Source organism: Pieris napi, chromosome 19, assembly GCF_905475465.1.
Source record: "Pieris napi chromosome 19, ilPieNapi1.2, whole genome shotgun sequence".
NCBI classification, from domain to species: domain Eukaryota; kingdom Metazoa; phylum Arthropoda; class Insecta; order Lepidoptera; family Pieridae; genus Pieris; species Pieris napi.
Genome location: NC_062252.1, coordinates 5,796,615 through 5,804,893, shown reverse-complemented (window position 1 = coordinate 5,804,893; position 8,279 = coordinate 5,796,615).

Here is an 8,279-nt window from a genome sequence, read left to right as displayed (position 1 = left end):
AAGCAACTCTTGTGAACTCAGCCAGTGTACAAACAATTAGGTCTTCCTTCACAGAAATTATTATTATATGTATTGCTCGCGTGAGTGATGCTTTGCTAACCAAGTTGGAATGTGCGCGCGGTATATCCAAAAGTTGAGACTTGAAGATTAAAATACGCTAACCACCTACATTAAGTAATGTATTTGTTAAAATGTATCTTACAAGATTTAGGAATTACTATAACTTTACAGCTATAATAATAAAGGATTTCAGTTACCTAGAAAGAGGCATACGAGATAGAGAATAAGATTTCAAAAAATAAAAAATGGTCGTTTAATTTATTTAAAAATCCTCATTTAACTTTAATTTATAATTATTATTATTTAACCGGCAAAGGGATAAAATTGACTTTTATTTGATTCAACGAAGACGATGTCGCAAGCACCAACCTTCATTTCATAATGTCATTTTGTTTGTGAAGTTAATTAATTTGCTGTGCAAATTAGTGTAATGATTGTGTTCAAGCCTGAAATCAAGACATAAATGGAAGACTAACGAACTCCATTAAGACATGCGAGAATTCTGAGTGAAAATGATTAAGTAATTTTCCTAGTATAATTAATTATTATGCGGTTAATGTAAATTCTGTCTATCAATTTGGGCTTCAAAAGGCATGTTCCATACATTATTACGATACATGACGACAAATACGAACATGTACAGCGTAGCTATACTAATTATATATCTATATATTATCTATAACTATAACTGCTAATTATATTGTTTAGCATAAGTGTATAAAAGTCAATACAAAATTGCGGACAACGCTTTGCTTTTAGAAAATGCTTTATAAGAAAATCACCAAGGATTCAGAAAGTTAATTAAATCATATAGAAAAAACCATTGGCGCTATAACCTCTAGGACCTCAGATTTTCGTATCTGCTTCGTAAACATTTTTTTTTAATAGGCATTTGGTGATGAGCTTTCTATGCCTCATTCGAACGCACAATCTCAGAGTTGAAAGGCGCAATTAAGTTATAAAAACAACATACTCATCATAGGCCGGCAACGCACCCACTAAAACTCTATGAGCTGCGATGACTGCCCTTTTTGCGATGGCTTCTTTGCCCCCTTAAAAAACTTAAAAATTATAAAAAAACTTAGAATACAAGAAATACGCCCTTCTACATATGTTTATAAATTACACAGATTCGAAAACTTAGTCAAAGCGCATACTAGCTTATAATATTTCTCTGTCACACATACGCACACACTGACACACCGTTAATAATAATCCCCCACAACAGCCTTTCTCAATGACTCTTTAGTTTAAGATTCTTATTAAGTACTCGGATTACAATACAATTATGAAATTATTTAGTATACTTTGGATAATAGGTACACTGTACAGCGTAGCCTTGTAACATATCTACATTAATTCAACACAAAACCCAATGATAACGATAAAAAGTAATTGCGTTGTGCGTTATTATATTTACATTGATCTAAATAGACGATTACGTCGATCATAATAAACCTCTCAATTGGAGCTTAATGGGAAAATATCGAGGAAAACAGTGGAAAGCTCGCACGGGCGGCGGGCCGTAAAACTTGATGAGTTATTATGACGTGATCAAAATATATCAATTGCCAATGCTTGAATGTTTTTTATTATATTTCATGACGTTATTATTTTTCTGTTACTAAAGCTATGTTATATATATTTTAAATAGCCAAAGACACCATTTACTGTCACTTAAACTTATAACTCTTAACGAACCAACCAACTCCGTGGAAAATAAAATCTTTCTACTGACCAAAATTATTATTAACAAGACAGTGAAACAACGGTATATTGAAATATGTCACTTCACATAAGACCTACAACGCACTAGCGGCTGGCCGCAATGCGGTGTGCCGCTGCGGCTGGCCGCACATCGATTATTACATGAAACCGCACGATAACAACGCACTGACTTGCGGTCAACCGTCAACCGCTCCGGTTGATCTGGAGCTGCGGCGAGCCGCACCGGTTGAATGATGCGGCGCGCCGCGTCCCCTCCACGCACTCGGCGCGGTTAGCCGTCCTACCTAGGTCGTCACATATAATTATTTAACAAATGTAAACCAAATATTGTAAACCTATTTTAAAAGAGTAAAAAATAAAAAAATAAAATATGTTTATTATGGAACATAACATACATGTATCACTTATTCCACGTCATTAAATTTGAATTTGTAATATTTCAAGAAGCACTGACGAGTGACGATTGCGGCAGACCGCAATAGGACCGCAATAGGGACGGTTAGCCGGAATACGGCATGTCGCTACGGCAGACCGTATATACCGCGGCCTACCGCAGCGGCACGCCGCATCACGGCCAGCCGCTAGTGCGTTGTAGGCCTAACAAATCAATTTCTACACCATTTGTTCGTTAGCATTAAGAATCAAGTACCAAAAATATTGAATGATTAATAAACTTATAACTTAAAAAAACCCCTGCTAAATTAATGTGTCATAAAAGAAAAATCTGTTGATATCTTTTCACGCAACAGAAGCTATTAAATTAGGTAGTACGAAATATTGAATCATGGTTTTTCGTATTAAAAGCGGTAAACTCCATTTTAACATCTGACACCAGTATTATGCAAATGATTTCAAAAATACATTATGCAGCGCATTTTATACCCGATTATGAATTAAATTTCAGTCATTTTAATTTTATGAAATGGCGTCTAGTAACCTTACAATGAGACATGAGGTGGAAGCATTTGTGTATCTGTATTTTATTGTTTTCAGAAATGGAATCCAAGACCACATACATATTGAAAAAACCTTAAAGCTATATAGTTTGTAGAAGTTTTATACTTAAATAATGTTAATGTTTATTTCATCAGTTCTTATAACAACGTCAACTATTAAAGGCTCTATTTCTATTAAGACTCATAAGCGTTTAAAGAGTTTCCATACTCATATTAAACAAACTTCGTCAAGCTTTCGCGGAATAAGTATCTTTTTATATTTTCTCTCTCTTAAATATTTCGAAATATCATAAAGCATGACGGTGATATTTAAGCCCTCTTTATAATAAATAGAAAATAGCCTGGCAAAATATTATATATATACCTTTGAAGCGAATTCATCACATATATAAACGTCAAAAATAGTCAGATATAACATGGTATATAAACTGAAATACAAGTTCAATATGACTTACGCCCATTCAGGCCGAGCTACGCTCGCCAAAACAGCTGAGCTGAACTGTAAAGGCCCTTAAAGCCAACAGCGAGATTCCATTCAAAAAAAGAAGTAAGTAATAACTCCGCAGAACAAGAGTTGTCCTTTTCAAGTATCTTGGCCTTGGCACGCTGCTGAGCCCTTAGTATGTACCTTCCAATAGCCATCCCGATCCTAAAATTGAGAATTTGTTCCTTGCGATCACAAGGTTGCGAACCGCGCTGTGAGTATTAAAAAAAAACAACATCGAACTTTCTAAAAAACAACATATAACTATAGAATCTCGTTGGCTTTCTAGAAGTCTAGTTTGAACACCAAACCACACACAAAATATTTTTAGTCAAACAACTATTCGATTTGATAAACCGTTTCTGAATTTTCCATATAAATTCTTGTTGTAAAATTTATAGAGCATTTAATCAGCGAGGCATACTTCAACTCCTTTCAAACTCACAGCACATATTTCATTCAAATTGCGATCAAAGTTCGGCCAACTTTGAATTCCCGCAAGGCTGTATGCAACTCATTTGCTTTATGACACGTCAAATCGCACTGTAGTGCTCGCGACATCCGGAAATAAATTACGAGCATTTATATTGGAACTAGGTGATGTACATAGAATTTAATTAGCGGCTTCCACTATTCATTCGAAATAGGTTGTATTTTAGCGGCTTCCTTTGTAGTTGGGGCTCCCTTTATACGCGGTTTAGAGTCTTCTATTTTACGAGTATATTCATTGAGGTTGGAGGCCGAGTATGGATTACGATTACTTTTATTGATTGAACAGATGCAAAAATGTATAATCAGAGCCTCTCGTGATGACTTAAATGCTACAGTGTAAATTAGCTAAAGCTAAGGACTCTTGGTACTTAAAGTACCCAAGAACTTAATATTACAATGATTAAAGCTAATTTGTTGGCTTGGACACACTTAACTCAGTTTTAATTTGCGTATAATAAATTATATTATTGCATTTAACCAAAAGTAATATTACTTTAAATATAAATACTATTAATAACTAGATGACCCCGTGAACTTTGTTTCAGCAACATCTATTTGTACCAAACCTTTTAAAACAAACCAAAGAAATCGGACCTCATACAGCAGACTCCATACTAATACTATGAAACACATATTTCTGAAAGAATCTACAAATAAATGACAACCAAGTGACATTTTTTTTATTTCTAAAAAGACGTCCAATTTCCCAACTAAGAACAGTTTTTATTAGAAAATTCAATTGTCGTTTTTAGTATTTTTCTTTGATTGTTATTTACGTTTCCCACCGTTTAAACCTTCCCTGACCTTCCACAAATATTTAAAGATCAAAATTAGCCAAATCGGTATAACCGTTCTCGAGTTTTAGCGAGCCTAACGAACAGCAATTCATTTTTATATATATCTATATATATATATAAAAATGAATATATATATATATATATATATAAATACATACATCTATATACATTTAAACAATACATCTTTATCTGTAATGAAATGTAAAACTGCCATTCGTGCCGGTTGCGGCAAAAGATTTCCTCAGTGATAACTCGGAACGTCGAGTCGTAAATGGTACGCGACATTCCGGATTTGCAGGCAAATTGGTATCAGTGACAAAGGATAGCTAAAGCACATTTAATAGCCCTCGGCCCTCGTAGGCTTTGAAGGCTTATTTATAGAGACGTAGACCTTTTCAATTTCTTTTTCACATGTGAGAATCTTCACAGGATTACCCGGTTAAATCCTCCTTGAAAAATCAAGTGGGACGGACGAAATAATGACGCCTCGAGAAACCGAGAACGTAGACTATTAAGGATAATGTCTGCATTCAATTTTGTATTACAATAAGGACGGGGGTTAAGTGTTTCACAGTATCAGAGATCCGTATTTATATCTTAATTTTATATATAAGTTACCAAGTACAAGTATAAATATTCTGAAACAAACTTGTAAATTTTAACTTATTAATTAGGCACGTAACAAGTTCTGCGCCTGTTTCAGGTATGATTTTGGTCTGGCTCGACAACTTTCTCATAATGAATTATTTTACAGTACAAGCAAGTGTTAATTGAGCTGAAAATCACCTAGATTAAAACACGAAGAGTTGAGAACCCCAGAAGAACTAATTGTAATACCTCGTTTCCTTAATACTTTTATAATGCGCAGAAAACTAAGCCACCAACTCAAAATATCTTTATAGGTAAACAAGTAAGTACACTTATGAACGTCAAAAAGAAGTTAAATTAATTGTAAACTTACATTTGCTACCAGTTCGCAAGGCTACTACGTCAAGGGCGTAGAGCGGGCAAGAAGAACTGGCAAGAAACGCTCCGCCACTCTTTTTAATCGCTAAGTTTTGAGTCATACAAATTGTTTGAACTGGAGCAACTCAATCCCAAGGATTAGGATCATTTAAGTATTCGTCAAATTTATATAAAGCTTTATTGATTAATTTAAACACTGTTTGCACAGAAATTATTAAGTAAATGTATGAAAGACATACACAGAACATTTATACTTATAACTGCCTTCAGAACCCAGAACATGCAGGCGATACGCACTTCGCCTGTAATCCCTGAAATAAAAATACGACTCTGCAATTACTTACGTAGACTCGTGTATATTTAAGGCTGTATTTGAAATTCAAGAACACGAGATAAAACCTTTTAGTAACGAAGTAAAAAGCTAAGTGGTCGTAACGAGGCACACTGAGATTGGTTCCCACGATTTCTTTCACAAATAAAAGCAAATGTTTGCGCGAATCTTACGTAAGTTGCGGAACTGAGTGGTTGGGTATATGAAATCTTGCAAATAGTTTCATGTCACTTGTGTTCGACACTGTTTAATTAATCTTGGCTAAGCCCTTAACTAAATTAATCTACGTAATATGATATTATGAGTCAAAAGTCAAAGTCATTTATTCATTTAGGTAACACAATGCACACTTATGAACGTCAATAAAGAGATACATATTAAATGCTTCTAATTTTACATTTACTGCCAGTTCTCAAATCAAGGGCGTAGATCGGACGAAAAGAACTGTCAATAAACTCTCCGCCACTCTTTTTACTCGCCAAGTTTTTTGTTTTACACAATGTTTGTAAGGAGCTGCAACCATTACACCATGTTCCACATGACATCTAAAGTAATTAACAGTTAACTAATAATTAAAAATATAAAAAAAAACAAAGATATGATACGCATTGTGAAATAGGAGCACGCACTTACATTCTAGTGGGAACAACACGCAGTAAACTGTAAAATCAATTTTTCTGTATTAATAATTGTTACATTGTTTTTTCCATATTATAACAAAACATTGATTTATTTTAAAGAAATGCAAATAAATAAAAAGAAGATGAGCTTAACTTAAAGATACAATTCTACCGTATATTTGTCGCAGCAAACCAGCTTAATTAGGCGTTCAATCAAGGGCCTAGCCTCTTTACTAATCAGCGCCGTTTTACTAGCGGTCTGAATTATATACAGCCGTATCATTTGTTACAACATTTAATAAACTGGCTGGCTAATGCTTAGGACATTCGTACGATCATGTGACAGAAATAAAAATTATATATATAACTTAGTAGTGTTCTTACGCTTACTCTTAGTGTCACTACGCTCTTCCATACGATTAAACTTTAGAAAACTCATCAAATTTGTCGTTTTCCAACGCTTCATTGACAGTTGGGAGTAGGTGGCAGAAAGTGGAATGAATAGGATAGTCAAGTAATTTAACGTCATCGATTCAAGTCATTTGCCTAGCTGTTGATGATCAAATGGCTGAATATCATTCAGGCTAGTTGAACGGCGCTGTTTAGCAAAGATACTAGGCTGTTAATTGAAAGTCTAATTAAGGTAGTTGGCTGCGACATATGTATTTCTTTCTTTGCAATAAAGTTCAAACTATCATTAGTATATTTAAAACCTTATCTAGGTTAACTGACGTCTTCGTTGTAATTGTTCCTTAAGACAAAAACTTCCTCTATACAAAGAAATTGTAGTTACTATTAAAATCTTTACCAGAGGGAAATATTGTACTGTTCTAGACAGGTAGAAAATTACGTAATGTCTCAAGCCAAGTTACGGTCTTGACATACAAATATTGTGACCATTATTTTTATAGTATTCTGGTGTATAAGTATTAATGCCTATAGTTTTATTACCTAAGGTAATGGTGGTCGGACTATACGTATCTAGGGGATGTGGAGAGTCAGATTTCTTTGCCTTTTCTCTAGTTTACTTAAAGTTCGATGATGTGTTATGAAACAAGACGGGACTTTCTGTTGGCCTACTATCTACTTAATGTCTTGGAGTGTGGTGAGCAACCCAAGTGTACATCAAGAACTCGGAATCTTTGTACCTAGGGGACATGTGTGACGGCGGGTTGTCTCTCTCCCTAAAAAATGGCGAGGGGGCCGATGACTGGCCATGCGTCATACTCTTAAACGGGTGCTACTTGTGGTGACTGGTCGTACTTGAATTCGTGTATGCGGTGATGTTAGTTATTTCGACTATGTATTTGCGTGTTGTTCCCACGAAAATGTAAGTGCGTGCTCCTATGTCACCATGCCTCCTGCTGATAGAGGTCAAATCTTTCTTTTAAATGTATTTTATTATTATTATTTATTACTTAAAATGTCATGTGGAACATGGTGTAATTATTGCAGCTCTTTACAACCGTTGTGTGAAGAAAAAAACCTGGCGATTAAAAAGATTGGCGGAGAGTATAATGCCAGTTCTTCTCTTTCGTTCTACGCCCTTGATTTGAGAACTAACAGTAAATGTAAAATTAGAAGCATTTAATGTATATTTCTTTATTGACGTTCATAAGTGTACAATTGTACATTGTGTTACCTAAATGATTTTTCACTTTAACTTTTGAAGGCCAAGGTTGTTTGCGATATCAAGGGCTAGATCCAGCTTTCGTACAGATTCTCGTTAACAAAGACATTGCACCTACTGCATACTGTCTCCGACATTATCGACATTTTTATGTGGTCGCAGAGTGATTGTTTTCGGCATTTTCGTATTAGCTTAGTACTGTATGGATACTGTAT